Source organism: Carlito syrichta, unplaced genomic scaffold, assembly GCF_000164805.1.
Source record: "Carlito syrichta isolate Samal-C Ts95f unplaced genomic scaffold, Tarsius_syrichta-2.0.1 Scaffold308812, whole genome shotgun sequence".
Lineage (NCBI taxonomy): Eukaryota > Metazoa > Chordata > Mammalia > Primates > Tarsiidae > Carlito > Carlito syrichta.
This window is the reverse complement of record NW_007252908.1, coordinates 508,203-529,771: the sequence shown is the minus strand read 5'-3', so window position 1 is coordinate 529,771 and position 21,569 is coordinate 508,203. Positions and strand designations below refer to the sequence as shown.

Genomic DNA, 21,569 nt, shown 5'->3' with positions numbered 1-21,569 from the left:
CAATGGAATTTTTTAAAAAAAAAAATCCACCATCAAAGAAATAAAGCCTCCGAATCGCTATCCCGGCTGCGGCCGGACTCTGCCTCGCGCGGCGCGCGCTGCCCCGCGGGCTGCGTTCTCAGGCACCTTCCGCTCCAGAGGTGTGAGGAGGGGAGTGGCGTCCGCGGGAGGGAACTTGGAGTCCCGCCGCTCCCCTCCCCCAGGCCTCACCCCGCCGAACCCCCCGCCCAGCTCGCGGGGGCTGGAGCCTCGGCCGCGCCGGGGAGGGAGTGGCGCGAGCCGCGAGCCGGACCCAGCAGCCCCGCCTCTGGGGGCGAATCCTGGTGGTGAACTTGGCTGGGGTGGCAGATTGTCATTGTAATGGTGTTTACCTGCGCCCCAGCCTCTCTCGGGCATGCTTTTTCCAAGACAACCTCTTCTCCGCTTCAGAAGCCTGGCAAATTAAAATAACGCTCCCGTTCCCCCCTCGGGCTGCGGTGCTGGTAGCCGGGGCGGCGGGCAAAGCTGCCGGCCTAACCGAACCGGTCCCCGGCTGGCCACTTTTCGGGCGTTCGGGGTTTCTCTTTTCTTGCCCTCGGATTCTATGACGTTACTAGATGATATGTTTAAAATAGTATCAAAAGAAATGAGACCCTAGCAGCTGGAAAACCCAGGTGAAGCCCATTTGGTACAGGCGCAGCGCGGAGCTCCCCAGCACCGGAGGAGGCCCGAGGCCCCGAGGTTCCCAGCCCCAGGCCCTGGGCCCGCTCGGGACGCCTCTCCCTGAGGAGCCCAGGTTCAAACCAAAGAACAAGTAGGATTCTCAGAACTGTGGAACTTCGTCCTTTCATTTTAGATTCTCCTGCCTTTGCTTAATGGAGTCTGTGTAAGTATAGTTGATTGGTAACTTGGTTTCCTGTGCTTACGTGATCCAGTATTATATATTGGTCCAAGAATCGACCAAGTGGATGGAAACTCATCTACAGAGTGTCTCTGCCATGCGGTTGTACTTGGGGTGTCTGTGACATGCCCTAGGACGGTGGGCATTTCTCTGGTAAGCACTTGGAGAGTTTGAGTGTGGCTTGGAGATGTGTGCCATCAGGATTGTGGTACGTGTGCGCACTCGCTTGTGTGGTGCAGTGGGATGTTGTACAGACCTTGCCTGTGTCCATACTGTGCACGTGTGTGTGTGTGTGTGTGTGTGTACCCACCAAGCTGAGATCTCCCTCTCCCCCAAGACACATCAGCAGAGTCTAATAAGTCTATCCAGAATATCTTCCCTAATATTATCTTGGTGCTCAGCTCTCAGGGTCTCAGCTGAGTGTAATATATTTTCTGCCACACAGGGTAGTTTAAGACAGTGATTCTTGCTTGAGGTCTTTCTCTTCCTGCCCCATGCCCCCTGAAGGCAAAGCCAAGACAATGGGAAGAGAAGGGAGGCCAGCTGGGAAAAGAAAGGCAGGTGTGGGAACTACTCAGGGGAGACCAATGAGGTCCATCCACCTCTTCCTCCTGCCACCACCCCCAGGTCTGAGTAAATAATTCACAGGTGTTTGGTTATTCATATTATTATTAATAATAATGGCCAATACATAAATAAAAGCCATCCCTGGGCTGGAGTGGGCATGTTCATGGGCTGTTTCAGATACCCAAGAAGACTCTGCCCTAGGATGCAAGAGCATCTCCCCTCAGGGCCACTGCTCTGCACATGAGGCTTCCTCACAGTGTCTTTCCACCCATAGGCCCAAAGCTGCGGGGAACTGTTTTTTTTAGGCAAAGATTCCTTGCCCTCTCCTCTCTTCCACCTGAGGATGACTGATTTTGAACTTGGGTGGTATCCTGTTAGTGGGCATCACAGCCTTCACCTCTAACTTTCTGGCAGGTGCATGGTGAAATGTCTCCCCTCCCTTCTGCCCCAGGACCTCCCCTGATGTAAACAGCAGCAGAAACAGTTTCTGTCAAGGCACCGGTTTCTTTCTTTCTTTTTTTTTTTTTTGAGTTGGAGTCTCACTCTGCTGCCCAGGCTGGAGTGCTGTGTCACTCTCACGGCCAACCCAGCATCGACCTGCTGGATTCTGGTGATCCTTTTGCCTCAGCCTTCCAAGTAGCAAGAACTACAGGTGTACACTATCATGCCCGGCTAATTTTTGATTTTTATTGTAGAGACAAGTTCTCGCCAAGTTGCCGTGTCTGGTCTCGAACCCATGGGCTCAGGTAATCTACTCATCTCAGCCTCCCAAAGTGCTGGGATTATAGGCTGGGCCACTGAGCCAGGCCAAGTACTGGTTTCTTAATGGCACAGAGCTGGATTTCTTAGGTTCCCACTTCTCCTCCATAGCAGAGTTTTGGGGATAAAATAACACAGGCAGATGTCTCAGACTCATGCCATAAAGGAGCAGGACCCCCCCAAAATAGTATAGAACGTGGTTAGGTTGGCTTTGTGGGATCCTCACCCTTGATATTGTAGGAAAACTTGAGTTCAATTTTTTTTTAACCTTAGATCATCAAAGAGAAATGTAATTAGGGAAAGATGGGGCCAAGTATTACTCATGGTGACATTTAAGCAGATTTAAAACTTTTTCTCCAGGTGCCACTTCACGGCCACAATTATTTCATCCATGGAGAGCATGGGAGAAGGTTGGCAGGGGAAGTAGTTGGGGAGAGTTGCTTCTCCTTTTCTCCCAGTTTTGGGGTTCATGTGTGGTTGCTGACTCATCTTTGGGGTGTCAGGAGACCCTGTGAAGGTTCTTGGTTCAGGTGGGCTAGTTGCTCAGGCCTTGCCACTGCCTCCTGTCTCCTCACTCCCCTCTCCCCCTCCTCCTCTCCTGTTTGCTCAGCTTCCCTCCAGCTGAGCCACCCTGCCCTGGTCACTCTGCCATCCTCTCTCCCACCATCACTGGTCATCCATTGAAGCACATGCGACAACCCTGACCATGGCCGCAAGTCCTGCCCTCAGGCCTGCTCTGACTCTCTGCAAATCTCCTCTCTCCACCTAGATTGTGAACTCATGGAGACTAGGAACCCAGTAATCTTTCCTCCTCTGCAACCTCTCTAGACTGTGATGGGTATACCACAGGTGCTCAGGATGGTGTTTATAGATACCAGTGTGGGGAAGTATCAATACTGTATTTATTCATATGGGCCCTAAGGATGCCTAGCTGCAGAACCTTGGGCTGTCACTCTCTCAGAACAGGCAATTCAGAACCCTTTTCCCCCCAGCTGTTCAACCTCCTGGGCCTCCGCTGCTTGGCATGGAGGCATCCTCACTCAGCCTTCATCTAGGCTTTCTGATCTCCCACTGGAAGCCATGGAGAAAGGACAGGCTTGTGAAGAACTCGCTGTCTAGTTAGAGACCAAAGTCATGCCCAGTGAAAAGCCCCAGAACAGCAAACAGCAACAGATGGTTGAATGTCTTCCAGTCCCGAGGAACTCCACGCAGGAAAAGATGGAACACAATCCAACTTGCCTGTGATGATCTGTGATGGGGGTAGCAGACTTGAGGAAGGAGGGGCACTTGTGGAGGCAGGAGGCTGAGGGTGCTGGATCTGCGGAGAAGAGTGATGGCAGGGATTTGGGACGAGGAAGGAAAGAGGCAAGGGGTGTTCTGAGGTTATGTTGAGGCCATGCTGAACGCAGAGCTGTGATCTCCACTGGGCTCCCCCAACAGACAGCAGGCCTCCAGTAAGACATCTCTGTGGAGTGACTGCCCTGCCCAGAACTGCAGAGGCCCAGGGGGCAGACTGGGGGCAGGGAGATGCCCTTGCTCTCTGCAGAGAGCACATGTGCTGTTTGGGTAGAGACTGACTCAGCCGAGTACCATCAAGGGAGTGATCCAACTGCGGGGCAGAGTGAAAGAAACAAGCTGTGTGAGCCACGGCCCAGAGAAGGTGGAACTAATGCAGGCATCACAGGGAGGACTTTGGGAAGAGAGAGTCTGACGACTGGTCCTGCAGGAAGGGGCAAGGGATATGGCTTCTCAGGTTGAGGCATGGTAGGAGTTGCCAGGCTTGGAGTGAGCAATGGACTCTGAGTTCTCACATGAGTAGATAGAAGGAGGAGGTTTTCATGTGAGTATTGGCTGGGTGGACAAGACAGCCTCTGCAATATGGGGTCTTCTCCACAAGTCCAGGGCATCTCTGTCCTTGAATTATTTGGGAAGATATAATGATATAAAGAACAATGATTGGGGTAAGAGAGGAAGAGGAAAACAATCCTTACTGCCTCTTAATATTTGTAGCCTCCTGCTTCCCAGAGTAGACAACTGAAGGACCCCACATCCTTTCCAGAGCCTGCACAGGTCTGGGCAGGGAAGCAAACCCATTGCAGGGAAAATACTGTGTGTTTACAAACTCAGGGGCTCCCTAGAAGGACTGAGCTATTGCCAGGGTGCAGACAAGAGCCAGGGCTGCCAGGAGAGTGGTCTCTGAGTTGTTTTCCTTGCTGGTGGAGCCCCAGATTCACACTGGCTTGGTCTTGGGGGGCGCCTGGGCCCTGGCCCTGGTGGGGATGCTGTTGGGAGTCTATGGTATGCTCCTGTTCTGAGCTTCTGTGCCAACTCAGGGCTTTGCCTCACTTGTACTGAGGACAGGCAGGAAATGGGAAGGCAGAATAAAGGCACCCCAGAGAAACAACCAGTGGCGTCCTCTGTGGTGTGGCCCAGAAAGCCAGAACAAAGCAGAAGGGACCAGAGACGTGACTTCCCTGGGCCTCAACTTTCTCTTCTGTAAAATGGAGATGATGTTTCCTTTTTTCCACCCTTCTTTCCTTCCTCCTGTCACATTCAGAGAGAGACAGTGGTATGTCTGTGAGGTTGACTCATGGTTTTCATGTAAAAAATATTTATTAAGGTGGGAATTGAGGTTCTGAAGGAGACAGACGAGTGTAGATGAATTTTATGAACTTGATTGCTTGGAGGGGTTAGGAATTTACTCTTTATCTTCTCAAAGAGTTGACATGTTTTCAGAAAGGGCAGGTGGGGAATTGTGTCTGGGGAAGCTGGCAGCGTCCTGGATCCATGCTCCTTCACTTCAGTCCTGTCTCTTCTGCTTAGTAGCTGTATGACCTTGAATGGGAACTTTAATCTCTTTGTGGCTCAGTTTCCTCATTTGTAAAATAAAAAGAAATAAAAACGATCTTGTAGAGTTGTTGTGAAGATTAAATGAGTAAATGCAGGTAAAGTGCTTAGATCAATGCCTGGCCAGCCAATATTATTGGAGCATCACTAACAGGCCACTGGGGGCTGAGGATCTTGCTGAAGCCCCTCCTACTTCCAACAGAGGGGAAGGGGCATCAGCCTCTGGCTGGAACTGGGTCTGGTTCCCAGACCAGAGTTAAACATGCCCCGGGTGGCCTTGCAAGTTGCAAGACCATGCTCAAGGTGCTCCTGGGGGAAGGAGACCTTCTGGGAGGGTCGGGCCTCTTCTTGGGTCCTGTCCTGCATCTTGGCTGCCAGCGTTCTGGAGGTCCCTTCTTCTTACCTGAGAGGTGTTGCCTCAGCAAGTCCTTTTAATTGTGATGTTTTACTAATTAGTTTTTAATTATGTTAATTTATTGTACATGAGCCCTGAGGTTTTCAGACACTGGGCTCACTTTAGAAATTGGAATAGGAAGTTGTATTTATCACACACACAATGCTCTGAGTAAATGTCACGTCAGCAGGGCCATGATTTCTCTGATAATGCCACCAGATCGACAGCTTCTACCTGGGTGTTCTAATTCTAACTTTCCCAACTGCCTCCAGGCTCCTGCAGCCTAGTGCACAGTCCTTCAGATGGTGTAACAGATGCGGGCTGTTCAGGTGACATGAAGGGGTTAGATGGCTGGGTGGGACCAAAGGGGACACCAACTGGAGGGTTTGTTGGAAGGTGAGACTGCAGGACCTTTACACCAGGCTAGATCTTCCAGGGGCTGTTGTCTGGAGACCTCAGACTCTTCCAGCTGGGAGGCCTCTCCTGTCTACCCACCTAGGAGCTGAATGTTGATGATGACTCTGGTATAGCCTGGGGAGAGGCAAGGAGAGGCTGAGGATAGAAAGGGCACATGGGCTGACGGGGGTCAGGGACTGAGGCCGTGGAAGGATGTTGGCTTGTGTTCCAAGAGTGTCAGGTGACCATGGGTAGGGGGTTGCAGCAGGGCTAGCACTTAGGAAAGACTCAGGGTGGAGACTCAAAGCTGCCTGGCTGATAATAGCACCAAAGAGTGTCATCAACACTACAAGAAGAGGACAAAGAAGATGTCTGGGTATTTAAGAAGGATGGGTGTGGAGGGAGAAATTACCCCCCACCCCATCATGCAAATGGTTAAAGAGTCCCTTTTTTTTCTGAGTCAGAATCTCACTCTGATGTCCAGGCTGGAGTGCAGTGGCATGCTCATGGCCACCACAGCCTTGACCTGCTGGACTCAGGTGATTTTTCTACCTCAGCCTTCTAAGTAGCTGGAATCACAGCATGTGCCACCATGCCTGGCTATTTATTTATTTATTGTAGAGATGAGGTCTCACCAAGTTGTCCAGGCTGGTCTCGAACTCCTGGGCTCAGGCAATCCGCTCACCTCTGCCTCCCAAAGAACTGGGATTACAGGTGTGAGCCACCATGCCCGGCCAAAGACCTAATTTTCTATAGATCCTGTCTCTTCTCAAAGCATGGGAGTTTGCTGCCATTAAGAATACTTAAAGACAATGCCACAGGTTTTTAAGAAAATCACCCTCCAATAATTTCCCAAGGCAATCTTATTATAGTAAGCTTAAAGCCTACCAAAATGTACATATAAAGTTGTATGTATAAATTCTGGTCTCTTATTAAACAGACACATTAATATAAATTTTGTTTGAGCATGGTGGCTCATGCCTATAATCCCAGTATTTTGGGAAGCTGAGGTGGGAGAATTGCTTGAGTCAGGAGTTTGAAGCCAACCTGGGCAACATGGCGAAACCTCATCTCTACCAAAAAAATTTAAGAAAATAACCAGCTGTGGTAGTGCATGCCTGTAGTCCCAGTTACTTGGGAGGCTGAGGCAGAAGCATCGTTTGAACCCAGGAAGTCGAGGCTGTGGTGAGCTGTGATCCGTGCCACTGCACTCCAGCCTGGGTGACAGAGTGAGACTCTGTCTAAAAATAAAAATTCAAATATTACAATTTATAGAAGTACAGTTTATAAACACAACTGGACATTTATTGCTTAAAAATCTGTACATCAGATTTAAGTTAACTGTACTATACACACACACGTATAGGTGCATGCATTGTATTTAGAAAGAGTTTGGACTTTGAAACTAGACAGATCTTTACTTACTAGCCATGAAAATCATCTCTCAGAACTTCAGTTTCCTCATCTGAAACATGGGGATAGAAACGCTGCTTATGATTATTGTGAAGACTAAAAGAGGTAACAGGTATTTAGTGCCCGCCATACAGTAAGTGCCCAATAAATGTTAGCTATAATTTTTCCGAGTGTATTCTTTAAAAAAGAATGAACTCTCTCCTTTTCAAATATACAATGTTTCAAAAATAACATTTAGAATATGTGGCTGGGCATGGTAGCTCACACCTGTAATCCCAGTGCTTTGAGAGACTGAAGCAGGAGGATCTCTTGAGCCCAGGAGTTTGAGATCATGTCTATACACAAATGAAAAAAAAAAAAAAAAAGGCCAGGCATGGTAGTGTGCACCTGTTGTTCTAGATACTCAGAAAGCTGAGATGGTAAGTTCACTTGAACCCAGGAGTTTGAGGCTGCAGCTATGATCCCACCACTGCACTTCAGTGTGGGCGATACAAAGAGACCCTATCTCTCTTTAAAAAAAAAAAAAGAATATAAGTACTAGCACATGAAGATTTTCTAGGAAAGAGGACAATTGGTTGGGGTTTCTTCTCAGTGGCCCTCCCAGTGTTATTGGGGAGATGAAAAGGATCCCCAGTGGAGGCCAGTTTGGCTCCTTCTGTGTTAGTGTGAGTGAATAAAGTCTCCAGTTGGTGCGAAGTTGTGTGAGGGTATGTGAGGGAGCCCAACCCATGTCCAGGAGGGCCCTGTGAGTTTCTTCCAGCATGGCAGCTCCATGGTGCACATCTGTGTTCAGGCTCAGAGAGGTGCTAACACTGGAGTACACACTTAGGAACTTCCTCCACCGCTGCTGGGGAGCCCACACCCAAACACCTGCACACCCAGGTACAGAAGGCTCCCCCTCCACAGGCCCGCATCCCCCACCTCCCGCTGGGAAGGGTGGGCAAGTTGCTGTGACTCACTCCCTGGCCCTGTGCCGTCTAGCTGAGTCACAGTGTAACTGATCCCTCCCTTAGCTGGGCTTCTGCTCTCAAGTGACCCAAATCAGGGTCATTGGAGGGTCTAGGCTGAATCCAGACTGGGGCTGGGGAGGCCGGGCGGGAAGGAGAGTCAATCCTAGGAGGGAGGAGCAGGCTGTCAGAACATGTGGATGGCCCTGAGCTTTAGGACACTCCTGGGTGTCTGCTGGGTGTTGTGTTTGGAGGAGTCAGGTTGTCTGCCACCTGCCATCATATTTAATTTCTCATTGGTCTCCATCAATGTCCACATCACAGCATCTCCATAGAAGTTGCCTCTGTTAAATAGTGAAGGGTGTGGTTTGGTCTTTGGGAATCTCTTTGAAGATGCCCATGGTTTGTGCTTTTGGGACAAGGGTGTCTCCTCCTTATTTCCAAAATGAGCTGTGGGCTTGGCAGAGCTGAGAGTGTGGGTTAGGAGGTCAGAGATGTGCAATCCATACGTTATTCAAGGGCAGTGTCACCCCTGGGGTCTCAATCTCATGCAATCCTTGGCCTAGAAAGAGAAGCACCTTTTCTACTGATAAAATGGGAAGCCTCAGCTAACAAGGACAAAACTGCAAGTCCTCCCAGTCTGGTGGCAGAGGACAAAGGAAGGATCACCTCTGCCATGGTCTTGTCCAATAGGCAGTTCTGGGGCGGGGTGTGCAAGCTCCTAGACCAGTGATGGTCACAGCATTACCACCCTGACAGGGACAAGTCATATAATTGCCCTTGGTTTCTGTGTCCTTATCTATAAAATGGGCATAAGATTCTTCTAACTTAGAGCGGTGACTAGTGAATAGATAAAGCTCTGAGAAAGAACTAACCATATTATTATAATCCTGTCCTGCCTCCATTTGCTAGTCTTTTGCCATCATTCAGTCTGTGGAACTGGTGCCCACGTGGTGGGATCTGTGTCCCCTCAAGGTCTTGAGCCTTGCTCCAGTCCCATTTCTGAGGTACTTCCTGCTCAATCGCACACTGCCCCATTGAGGTAACAATCAGGTCCTGAGGGATTTCCTGTCAGGAGTGGCTTCTGTGTCTGCTCATCAAACAACAAAAGGGGCTCTGTCTAGGCTCTGGAGGGGCTCAACTGATAATTGCTGTGTGCCTTTGAGTCACTGCTTCCCCTCTCTGGACCTCATTCCCTGGTTTGTGAGATGGGGACTGTCATACCTTGTGGGGAGGGATGAGGATGAAATTGCTTCTCAGAGTGCAGGATGCTTACACTATAAATAAACTCCTCTTCCCACCCACTCTGTCTCTGTTCCTGTCACCAAAGAGCCCCCCAACCTCTGAGCAGTCCTGTTACAGAGAGAGCAACCTGACTCTCGCATCCATCCTCTTCCTCCGGATTATTTCTCCCAATCACACTTAATAGCTGCCTGGCTTTTGGCTGCAGCCTGGTATATAATAACCTGCAATTATTGTCCACTTAAGTTGTCCCCAGGGCCTTGTCTGTTGCACTGCCTGGACCCGCACTGCTGGCCTGCTGATTTCCCTGTCAGAGTCATGGCCAATGGGAAGAAAGCCCCAGGGCTGGACTGACAACCCTTTGGCAGGGCCACCACCTCCCTAGCTGCAGCTTCCTGGGAGATTGGAGCCTCAGATGTGGCTCCCTGCAGGCACAGCCTCCGTCAGCTTGGAAGTCCACCTTTCTGGGGTTTGGCCCTCTGGGCTGTTCACAGCCATTCTCATCCTCTGCCCCTGCTCCTATACACTCCCTACCTTCATTCCAGCCTCTGTGCCTTTGCTTACCCTTTACCTGGAGTGTTCATTTATTGCTGCTTACTATAGCCCCTTTAAGTTCTTCCTCTCTGCATCCGTATAGGGAGGCACTGGTTTTTTACACACCAGTGATATAGTTTGGAAGTTTGTCCTCTCCAAAGCTCATGCTGAAATGTGATCCTGGCTGGGCACGCTGACTCATGCCTGCAATTCCAGTACTTTGGGAGGCCGAGGCGAGAGGATTGCCTGAACTAAGGGGTTCAAGACCAGCCTGGCAACTTGACGAGACCTCATCGCTACAATAAATTTAAAAATTAGCTGGGCATGGTAGTGCACATCTGTAGTTCTAGCTACTTGGAAGGCTGAGGTGGAAGGATCACCTGAGCCCGGCAGGTCAAGGCTGCGGTGGCAGTGAGCATGCCACTGCACTCCAGCCTGGGCAACAGAGTGAGATTCCAACTCAAAAGAAAAAAAAAAGTGATCCCCCGTGGTAGAGGAGGGGTCCAGTGGGTCATGGGGCCTGATCCCTCATGAATGGCTTGGTGATCTCCCTCAGGTAATGAGTGAGCTCTCGCTCTCTTAGTTCATGCAAGAGTTGATTTTAGTTTAAAAGAGCCTGGTGCCTCCTCTCTCCTGTTTCCACTTTCACCACATGACACACCTGCCCCCCCTTCATCTTTTGCCATGATTGGAAGCTTCCTGTGGTCTCACCAGAAGCAGATAACCATGAGCCAAAATAAACCTCTTTTATTTATAAATGACCCAGCCTTAGACATTCCTTTGTAGCAAAATAAAATGGACTAATACACCAAGCTACTGAAGATCAGAGTGGTTAGGTGTCTTTCTGAGGGTAACGCAGCCAGGAAGTGACAATGAAAATTCAAAATGTATTTGGGCTGCTCCAAATCTCACTATTTAATCCCGATGTGGTATGGTCTCCTCTTTTCATAACAAGTCCTGCCTCCCTGGGAAAGCCACCTTCCCCCTCTGCAGTGACAATGGCCTCCTGACCCTGAACTCATATAGCCTTGGAGTTGGTACTGAATGCCCTTGGTGGGCATTGTGCCCATCTGTGGTCAGAGCACGTGGTCTCCTGCTGGGCTCTCCTCTGTGTCTTGATTCATAAATCTTCTCTGTGTGCAAGTGGCATACAACGAAGCTGTAGCCATTGCTTGGGTTCTCCCCTTCCTAACGCTGACTCGGGTTCTCATGACATCTCTCCCAGAGCCTGATCCTCGCTGCTCCTAACAAGAGACCTCACCCATCTGTGTGGCAAACATTTGGTGTTCCCTATGGCACCCCCTGGCCCTGCTGATGGGGAGGGCAATGATGATGGTGAGGGCAGAAGTGGTTTTCTAGACTGTGAAAGAGGGTGCAGGTTCCATGACACCATTGGGATACAGCAGAATTTGAGAATATCAGTATTTCCATGCTGTTCTTAATCTAATAATTAAACGACCAGGGGCCAAAGTGGGTTTGACTGGGGTCTTTTGTACTGAGGGCTGCTTATCTTAGTATGTGTCTGTGTGTTTTGTCATTGAGCCTGTGTGTGCACATGGTCCAGTGCACAGTGGTGACCATGGGCCCTGGGGCCTAGGGATCAGCAGAACATACTATAAAGAGTAGAGCAGGAGTCTCCTGGACTGTCAGACTGAGCGACTCAGGGGCTTTGAGCTGAAGGAGGCTCTGAAGGATGTGGTCTGGAGGGTACTCCATTAGCAGTCATAGTTAGAGGAGGAGGAGGGAGCCAAGCCCACTGTCTGGTCCAGGGTCCAGGCCCATCTCTCCCTAGCTCTGCCCAGAGGACACGCCTTTCCCCTTCTGGGTTCACTCTCCCTTTGCCTGAATGTCCTGGAAGCTGACATTTTTGGGGCCTTTGTTTTACAAACAGCTCCCCAACAAGAAGGCTTCGTTGGGCAGCCTGAGGCCTTCTCTGGTCCTTCCAACCTGACAGATTAAGTCTGAGCCTGGCTGGAGGTAAACTGCACTGGGGCTATCTGGGACAACCTTCCCTCTTCTGTGCTTTCTCCAGGGTGTGGTGCATCCAGGGGGTGGCACAATCTCTGGCTGCTCTTCCTGCCCTGTGCTGCCTCTCGGCCAGGGGTTCTCAGGGGAAAGCAGCACAGATGAAGATGAGTTAGAACTGGCCACATCAGACATCCCCTGCAGCAGCATCTGTCTCAAGGGTTTACACTGTGAAGGGTCAGACTTACCACTCTAATAGCTGTTTTACCCTCCTGCCTCCAGTGCCCAGTTTCACGCATGCCCAGGGGAGGGGAAGACTTCAAACCTACTAGCTAAAGAAAACGTATATCTTTTTGGGATAACCCAGTGTTCTAAGGGCAAGTCCTCCTTCTTCAGAAGCCTCCTCCTCCTCCCCTCCAACTGAGAGGGCATCTGAGTAGGGAAAATTTGTGTATCCTGTGCAGGAGAGGGGGCCTTGATGGGCTCTGGAGTTGGGGGTGGCAGGCAGGATCTCAATCTTGGGAGCTCCAGAGCCCACCAGGCCGCAGGTGGCCACTGTGCTCACAGGTAATCTCTGGGTCTTATACTCCCTGAATCTCCTACAAACCCCGTGGTGAGGGGGCCTGCAGCCAACCCTGGCTTTTGGTTTTCTTCTTGAGTTTCTCAGATAGATGGTTTGTGAAATTCTCCCACACCTCAGGAGAAGTAGGATGGACGGTGGGGGGGGGGGTAGATCTATTTAAACACATCTTCCTACCTAAACACACTTTCCTTTTACCCCTCTGGGAGATGGCCCAGAGCCACTGAGAAGGAGGTGGGGCCCAGCCTTCACAGCTTTCAGCTGGGTTTGAAACTTGCCTGCTTTCTCCCCACTCCTCCTTCACTGCTGCAGGTTGAAATTTGAGGTGGGAGGACCGATGGCTAGACCAGACCCCTGCCCTGGTCTTCTCATCCTATATGGGGTCGACTTCTGTGCTCTGCTCCCTATACACCCCTTCCCCCTGGGCATGAGGGCTCTGGAGGATGATCCTACAGCTTGTTTACTCAACGGGCCAGTCTGGGCACCGCTCTTCGTTAAAGAGCAGTAAACAATCAGTACTATCGAGAGCTGAGTTTGCTTAAAACATTTATAATACACACACACACACACACACACACACACACACCCCAAAACCCAAACTAAACATTTCTCTCTGGGGTGGCTTTTAAGACTAGTTTTGATCATTTGAAGAGTAAATCCTTAGCTATCTGGAGAGCTTGACAATCCAAAAGGATTCATTTGTCAAATATTTAGGTTAGTTGAGATTAAGCATTTACTGGTGTGCAGAAGAAATGTGACTGTAAATTGATCAGGCAAGTATTATGTATAGATACTCTAACCACTTTCATTGCACAAAGGCACACCTTTCAACACAGCACCCATTGTCTTGGTGTGCAAACACACGTGTGTGTATGTGTGTGTGTGTATACACACCTGTAGTTTGCACGTACTTGTCAGAGACACACGTGTGTGAGAGCATTTTTTTCACTGGGGTTTTGTGTATCTTCTTTGTGCTGCTAATGCCTTTGGCCTCTGGGGGTGCTCTATATATACAGATACAGAATTTGAGAGCCACAGGATTTTCAGCCTGAGAGGAACCTTAGGCCTCTTACAGTTTTCTCATTTTACACTTTTAGCAGTTGCCATCCAGAGAGGTGAGGCGACTTGCTCAGGCCTGGAAATGCCCCTGTCGCTTGGGTCCTTGGCCTTTAGCCCTGAGGCAGGACTTCTCAGAAAGGGGCTGGGCAGGGGTCCTCAGGTGAGGGCAACACAGGTGAGGACGGGTGCCATAACCAGCCACACCAGCCGGCCCCTACAGCAGCATCCAGTTCAAGGGTTTTTTTTTTTTTTTTTGAGTTGGAGTCTCACTCTCTCGCCCGGACTAGAGTGCAGTGGCCACTCCCGGCCACTGCAGCCTCAATCTGCTGGGCTCCGGTGATCCTTCCGTCTCAGCCTTCTAAGTAGCTGGAACTACAGGTGCGTGCTACCACACCCGGCTAATTTTTTTGATTTATTGTAGAGATGAGGTCTCGCCAAGTTGCCTAGGCGGGTCTTGAACCCGCGGGCTCAGGCAATTCACTCACCTCGGCCTCCCAAAGCGCGGGATTACAGGCTGAGCCACCGAGCCTGGCCTAGCTCAAGGGTTTACACTGCGAAGGGCCAGACACCGCAGTGGATGTGGAACCCAGCAATCACTCTCTCTCTCTCTCTCACACACATCTATACACACATCCATGAACGTACACACTCACTGTATAGTAATGGATGGCTACTTCCTCTCTGTTCAGCATTTCTTTGTTTTTTTTCCCTCCTGTCTTTTTCCTTGTGTTTCCTTACCCCCATCAGCCTTTCTCTTCTTTCCTTCCTGCTCTGTGGTTCTGGCTGGCAGCTGAGGATGGCACAGGTGGTGGAGATGCTGGCTCGCAGGAGCTTGCCAGGCCAGAGCCCACCAAGTGCTGGGGGAAATGGAGGCACAACATGTCCCCGGCTTCCTAAGGGGGCAGTACCTTAGTCTTGGGGAAGAGCAAAGAGAGAGGAGAATGGGCTGGCTCCTCTGTTAAGCAGTTTTTTCAGCCTGATTCCCCTTCCCTGGCTCACCCCCCCCAGGTGACTTCCCTTAGGAGGAGGGAATGGGGTTCCCTCCTTGGCATTCTTCCTTCCCAGTCCTTTTCTGTAACCTGAGCCACATAGCCTCTAGCTCAGTACCCCTTTGGGGAAGAGGTACATGCTACTTGCTTGGAATCTAAACAGCACAGAAATGGCTCCCCTGCTCTTTTCCCCTCTAGCTGGTTCCCTGATGCTGAAGTTTAGCTCTCAATCCTAATCAACTGACTCTGGGAATGACTGTTTTGACTGGCCTCATTTTCCATGGAGGCATGGAGTCTCGGATTTGGAATAGCCTTTCGAGGTCTGCTTGGTTACTCCTACCCTCATTAGGAGAATCCATTCTCTGGCATCCCTGAAGTTTCTCCAGTCTGCCTAACCAGCTCCATTTTTGGGGAGCCCACCCCTTTCACATGACAGCCAATACCTTGAAACAATCTCTTTCTCGTGCATTTCTCCTAGGTTGCTGCATGTCTCATTTCTTTCCCCACCAAAGATCTTGAACGAGGCAGCTACCCTTGTTTTCTCTACTGTGTTGTTTCTCATTTGTTCTGTGATACCCTGGCTTTTGTCCCCTCCCACTTTACCAAAATTATTCTTGCTGAAATTATCAGTGGTCAAATTCTGTAGTCACTTTGTTGGGCTTCATCTTAATGCTATTAACCACTTCCTCTCCGAAATCTCTTTCTTCTCTTTCAGGTTATATGTTGATCTCTCTTCATTCACTATTCCTGCTAGTTCCCTCGGCTGGATCCTCAGTCTCCTGTGCAGTCCTTAAATGCTAGGGTTACCCTTGTCCCATCCTTTAATGTTTCTTCTTTTCAGCCTTCACAGTGTCCTTGGGCCACCACATGCTCACACTGGGTAACAATTCTCTGCCATCCATGGGAACATGTCTACTCCCATCTTTCTTACTAAGCTTCAGTTCCTTATTTACAACTTCTAGACGTCTCCATGAGAAGAACACCACTCTCAGGGACTCACCCTTCCCATGAGAAAAAGAATCTCCCCTACTTGAAGTCTTTGTTTTAGCAAACATCTCTCTCATCCTAGAGATGCCTTTGGTCACCATGTCCTCTTGGCTTGCCCCTGTCTCCACCTCCTTCCCAGCAGCCCCTCCTTCTCTCACTTACACTATTGCCAGAGTCCCTAACTTTTCTGCCACTGGCCCTGCCTTCTCTGCCCCAGGTACACATCACTCTGTGCACAGAAAGAACATTCTAAAACACATCATGTCTTGCCAGTTTCCTCCTTAAGAGCCTCCAGTGACTCCCCATTACCTCCGGGATAAAGTCCAGTGTCTTGCCCCATCCCACCTGCCACCCCTTCTAGGTCCTTCTCCTGTGACTTCTTCCTTTCCCTTGTCCTGGATTCCCAGCCCTGGCTCCTACTTTTCATCCTCATCCTGGATATTTCACAAAATTCTCTCACCTACTCTCCTTCCTGGAATCCTCTCCTCACATTTTTTGCTAGCTAAGCCCTGCTCAGTTTTCACTTCTCTGCTTAAATATCACTGCTTCAGGGCCTGCTCTCCAAGACTAAGATGGGCAACACAGTGTGCACTCTTGAGACCATCTGTCCTTTTGACAGCCTTCTGCACAGCTGCAATTTAATTAATTACTTGTTTATACTCTCTCCCCCCATAGATGGTAAGCTCCCTGAGGGCACAACTGTGCCTTTCTTGTTCAGTTCTGTATCCTCAGGATCTGGAACCCAAATGTTCATTGTCTGACTGACTGGGTGACTGGAGAGCCTTGAATGCCAGCCTGGATAGGACCTTGATTCTACAAATTGGCAGTAGTGTGCTGAAGGTGGTCCCACAATGATGGCGACTTGATCGCATTTTGGGTTTAGGATGATGGGCTGGGGGGTTTTGCACAGGAGGGGGTGGATACAGGTGGCATCAGGGACGGGGGACTGGCAGCAGTTCGGGTGTGAGGTGTCTTTTTCGCTTCCATCCCGTATGCTTCCAGTGGCGAGTCCAGGAGACGGAGTCAATTTTTGCATAATTGAAAATGAACAGAATCCAGGAATGGGCTTATAATAGACTCAGCCCATAACTGTGAAATGACCTTACCTTATTGTGGGAAATTTTTTTTTCTCACTTTCAGTTCTTTCTAAATCTGTTCTCATCTTGTTCCTTGGTCCCCCTCTCCTCCTCTTCCAAGGGTTATATCCAGAGGAAGATTCTGTCTAATGTTCCTATCAAATTGACCGATCATTTGTTAATATTATTGCTAGCCTCTACAACACATATGCAATTTCCGGATATCTTGTCTGGAGGTTTCGACCCCAGGGAAGAACAAAATTGCAGTTGGAAGAGCCCAGAATGTGGCAGAGGTTCTGAGGTTCAGCCTGGCTAAATGGGTAACTTTTCCTGGTCCTCATTTCTGTGGTAGGAGGAAAGAGCTCCCTCTCATGGCTCCGTGTCCCCTGACCCATGCTCTCCCTCACGGTGACAAGGGGGAGTGTGCTTTTTTTGCTCTTTGTTATACTGGGTTCTGGCCCATATTTCTAAAGCAATCTTATAAATCATTGATGAGAATATTTCTATTTTTGTCTTAAATATCCTAGCCAAGAAAGCCTTATGAATACTTTCCAAATCAAGTGCTGGCATTGCACGAGCTTCCTCATTGATGGCAGGCCCATTTCATTGTGTCTTCACTTCTTGGCTCTGCTATTCATGGCAGCAATGCCAAGTCCCAGCCTGGGGGTGGGGGAGAGGGCTGACCCTGACACAGAACCCCGTGTGCCTCCCTTCCTTGGGCAGGGGAGCTCCCTTCCATCTTCTTCCCTATGACTGTCATGAAAGCCCACCATCTTAGACTTTTAAACCTTGAAATGCTGTAGACGATGACTGGTGTTTTATTTTCAGTAAGATTCCCTCCTACTTCCATCCATCCTGCTTCTGCCCCACTTTCCCTTTATCCCTAGCATCACCCATTTTGTGTCTAGTCACTCAACTCCCTAGAATATCACCCTTCCTTTGAAGGTTTGAAGTTTGAATGTTGAAGAGACCCTCTTGTGTAGTACATTCCAAGTACCACTAGTCTGTAAGGACAATGACCCTCTTACTGACCTGGGTACCAGCACAGGGCCTGCATGTGGCAAGCATGCAGTGGATGTTAGTTGAATTGGGGAATACTTGAAAAAAAATGAAAGGTCTAAGGATGAGATGCTCTGCACCTGGATTTTCTTCATCCCTGAGGACCATCTGGACCTGACACCCTAAGATGGTTGATGCAGGGCTTTTTTTGAGGCTTGGAAATTATACTCTACTGAGAAAGTGAGGTGGTTCAAATGCCTTTTCCTGATGACCCTCAACTTGTTTGGGTTTTTCTTTTACTGTGAGTTTTTTCCTCAGCATCCATAATTTGCGTTATCTGCCCCTTGCTTAGGTATTATTTAGCTTGGTTCTTTCATCTGAATAAGGCTTGGACTCCTGACCAGAGTAGCAGTGCCTGTAGGGAGAAACTAAATCCTTTTACTTTGTAGCCCAATTACATGACTCAATGCAGTGGGCATTAAATAAGTGCTTCCAACTGGCTGACTGAATGAATGGGTCTTAAGCCTGGCATTCATTTTTATTTTTAACATTAAAGGTTACACTCTAAACTCAAGAAGGAATGAGCAGTATATTTTCAATCCTCTTCATCCATAACAAAGTATTATGGATTTACATAGTTTATTTAGCTATGTAGGAGCACAGTAGGAAAATGTTAGGTAAATCAACATTGTCCAGTAGACTGGGTGATTTTTATGTCTTTGCAATAATTCACTGCTTCAGAGAATTCATTCTTTGATACTTTGATGATTGTTTTGACAACATACTACATTCTTTGTCATGGTTTACATGTCAATGGGACATGATAATCCAGGAATTCTGGAACTGTCTATCAGCTCACCATGATAAGTGATGCCATTTTCCTTGTCCCCAAGGAACTTCCAGTGCTGAAGGAGGGAAATGCATGCCTTCGGTTCAAGGCCAAATGTCATAAATATTTGGGTACATAAAAAAGTAACTTCTTGTCAGGAGGCTGAAGAAGACTTCATGCAGAAATCAGTCTGATCTTAGAAGCCAGGCCTGTGTCTCATACCTAGGAGGTGCTCCACACATGTTTGTTGACAGCCTAGAAAAAGACAGTGTCGTTCAGAATGGAGGGAAAGATGAGAAACAGGAGAGCTGGAGAGCAGGGCTCATGGGGGTGTACAGTGAGTCATATTCTCTGTCTGAAGCTGAAGTCTGGGATATCTAAGCCAGTAGCTGGAGACAAGTCTGGTTGGTTAGTTGGAGGCAGAGGGTGGAAGTTCTTGAATTAAGTTGAGGATTTTAGACTCCAATCAGATGGCAGTAGGCATCCCTGAATGTGTGGAAGCAGCAACAAAACACAATCTGTGTTGTGCTTCGAGAAGATCAAGTTGATGTTGGTGAGAAGGCCATGTTGGGATGGAAGGTGCTGGGAGTAAAGGGAACCTTTGTGAGGTCATCACAGATGATTGGGAGGGGGTTAGCAGAGTCAGGACTCCAACAGCAGCTGTGTGTGACAGAGGGACTTTGTGAAGACAGAGGTTTCTGTGAGGGCGATCTGTCCTGAAATTCTTTCCTCCTCTCCCCTCACCCTTCATTCCACATAATGGCAGCTCCTGGAAGGGTCTGGCCCTCGAATCTCCCACTCCACAGGTAGGTTCTCGCTCAGGGGGTGGATTGACTTTAGGTGGAAGTGTGTATGAATGTGAATTTAAGATTTTTGATTATTTATAAGTTGCTATTTAAGGTCTTCTGATGGTCTAGAAGGATTTGAGGGAGACGGTGGGACTGTATATAAATGTGTTTTCCCATTGAATGGGGTCTACAGTTTCAGCCTGACTTTTTTTTTTTAGTTGGAGTCTCACTCCATCGCCCAGGCTGGAGTGCAGTGGCACGCTTTTGGCTACCCCAGCAGGAACCTGCTGGGCTCAGGCAATCCTTCCGCTTCAGCCTTCCAAGCAGCCGGATCTATAGACATGTGCTACCACACCCGGTTAATTTTTTGATTTATTGTAAAGATGAGGTCTTGCCAAGTTGCCCAGGTTGGTCTCAAATCCGTGCACTCAGGTGATCCCCTGAGCATCTTGGCCTCCCAAAGTGCTAGGATTACAGGTCTGAGCCACTGCGCCCGGCCCAGCCTGACTTCTTACTTTACAGAAGTGGCATTAAGAGAAAAGGTCTTGAATACCAGCTCTTTCCTGTCAGTTTCATGACCTTCAGCAAGTCCCCCATTTGCTCTGAGCCTCTCAGTGCCCACCTGTGGAGCAGGGCTGAACGTCTCCTATCTTCCAGCCTTCTACAGATTCCATGAGATAATATATGCCAAATATTTAGGGTGGCACCCAGGGCACACCTAGACAGACAGTGAATATCAGTAAGATTCTTTAAGTTACTGTCATTATTATTACTCCTCTGGCAGAGTGGCAGGGGCTCTTCTTGTGGGTCTCCTACCTTTCCAGAGTCCTTGTCATCTTTATTTTTAATTTTAGATTCAGGGGGTGCATGTGCAGGTTAGTTCCATGAGTAGATTGTGTGATGGTGAGGTTTGGGCTTCTACTGAGCCTGTCACCCATATAGTGAGCATGGAACCCAATAGGTAGTTTTTCAACCCTTGCTCCTCTCCATCCCCCTTTAGGAGTCCCCAGTATCCATTGTTCCTGTCCTTATGCCCATGTGTTTAGCTCCTACTTATGAGTGAGAGAACGTGGTATTTGACTTTCTGTTTCTGTGTTGTTTCACTTAGAATAATGACCTCCAGCTGCATTCACGTTGCTGCAAAGGACATGATTTCTTTCTTTTTTATGACTGTGTAGTATTCCCTGGTGTATATGTGCCACATTTTCTTTATCCAATCTGCCAATAATGGGCACCTAGGTTGGCTCCATGTCTTTGCTATTATGAATAGTGCTTCAACAAGCATACGATTGCAGGCTTCTTTTTGGGAGAACAATTTATGCTCCTTTGGGTATATACCCAGTAGTAGTGGGATTGCTGGGTTGAGAGCAAGTCTATCTTTAGTTCTTTGAGAAATCTTCAAACTGCTTTCCACAGAGCCATTGCCATCTTATCCTGTATGTGGCCACCTGCCTTTCTAATGTGATCAAGAAGCACATGTGGGCTGGGCACCAGTCTGGAAACATAGCAAGACCTCGTCTCTACAGTCAATAAAAGAGTCAGCCAAGCATGGTGGCGTGCATCTATAGTCCCAGCAACTTGGGAGGCTAGGGTGGAAGGATCATCTGAGCCCAAGAGGTTGAGATTGCGATAGCCATGATCATGTCACTGCACTCCAGCCTGGACAACAAAGTGAAACTCTGCCTCAAAAAAGAAAAAAAAAAAGGAAGCACATGTGTTCTCCAGTGCCATGCCTTCCTGCCTGGTTCTTCCGGATCTGCATCAAATCCTGCCCATTTTGACAAACTGACACAGGGAGAATACCGGTAGGCGACACAGGAGCTCACATTTCTATTTAGGACTAACACATTAGGTACACCCTGTAAAGACCTAGAAGACAACATAAGACATGACTGCTGTCCTAGGGGAATTTTCATGGGAGGAGAGAGGAAAAACAGGCACCCACATAATCAGGAAAAATGACACAGGCAGTGATGAGAGTGGACGCTATCCTGTGGGAGTCCAGAGGGAGGAGTAGCCTGGCACATGAGGGAGGGAAGTGTTCTGGCCTGAGGGGAGGATGGGCAACCCGGGAGCACAGTGTGTTGGAGAAACCACAAGGGACTTAGTACAATAAGACTGTGGAGTCTCCAATGTGGCATCCATGCATCTGTGAAGGGTCTAATAATGGAAAAAGTGGGACAAAGGCACTGGAGCAGGTGGACTGGGGAGATTTCTTTCTTTCTTTCATTTTTTAGTATAAATTTTATTTTAAAAATATTTTTATTTTAAAGATTTGGAGTACAATTTAGGGTTAGATATACAAATGCTCATTATGC

General features: G+C 48.8%; 1 long non-coding RNA gene across 1 annotated transcript in view; it reads left to right on the top strand.

Moving 5' to 3' along the window:
* The first annotated feature begins 494 nt into the window (after positions 1–494).
* Positions 495–21,569, top strand: part of LOC103268290 — a 199,596-nt gene continuing 178,521 nt past the window's right edge. Inside the window, exon 1 of the long non-coding RNA XR_504803.1 lies at positions 495–865. This is a non-coding gene — a long non-coding RNA (uncharacterized LOC103268290). The remainder of the gene's footprint in view (positions 866–21,569) is intronic.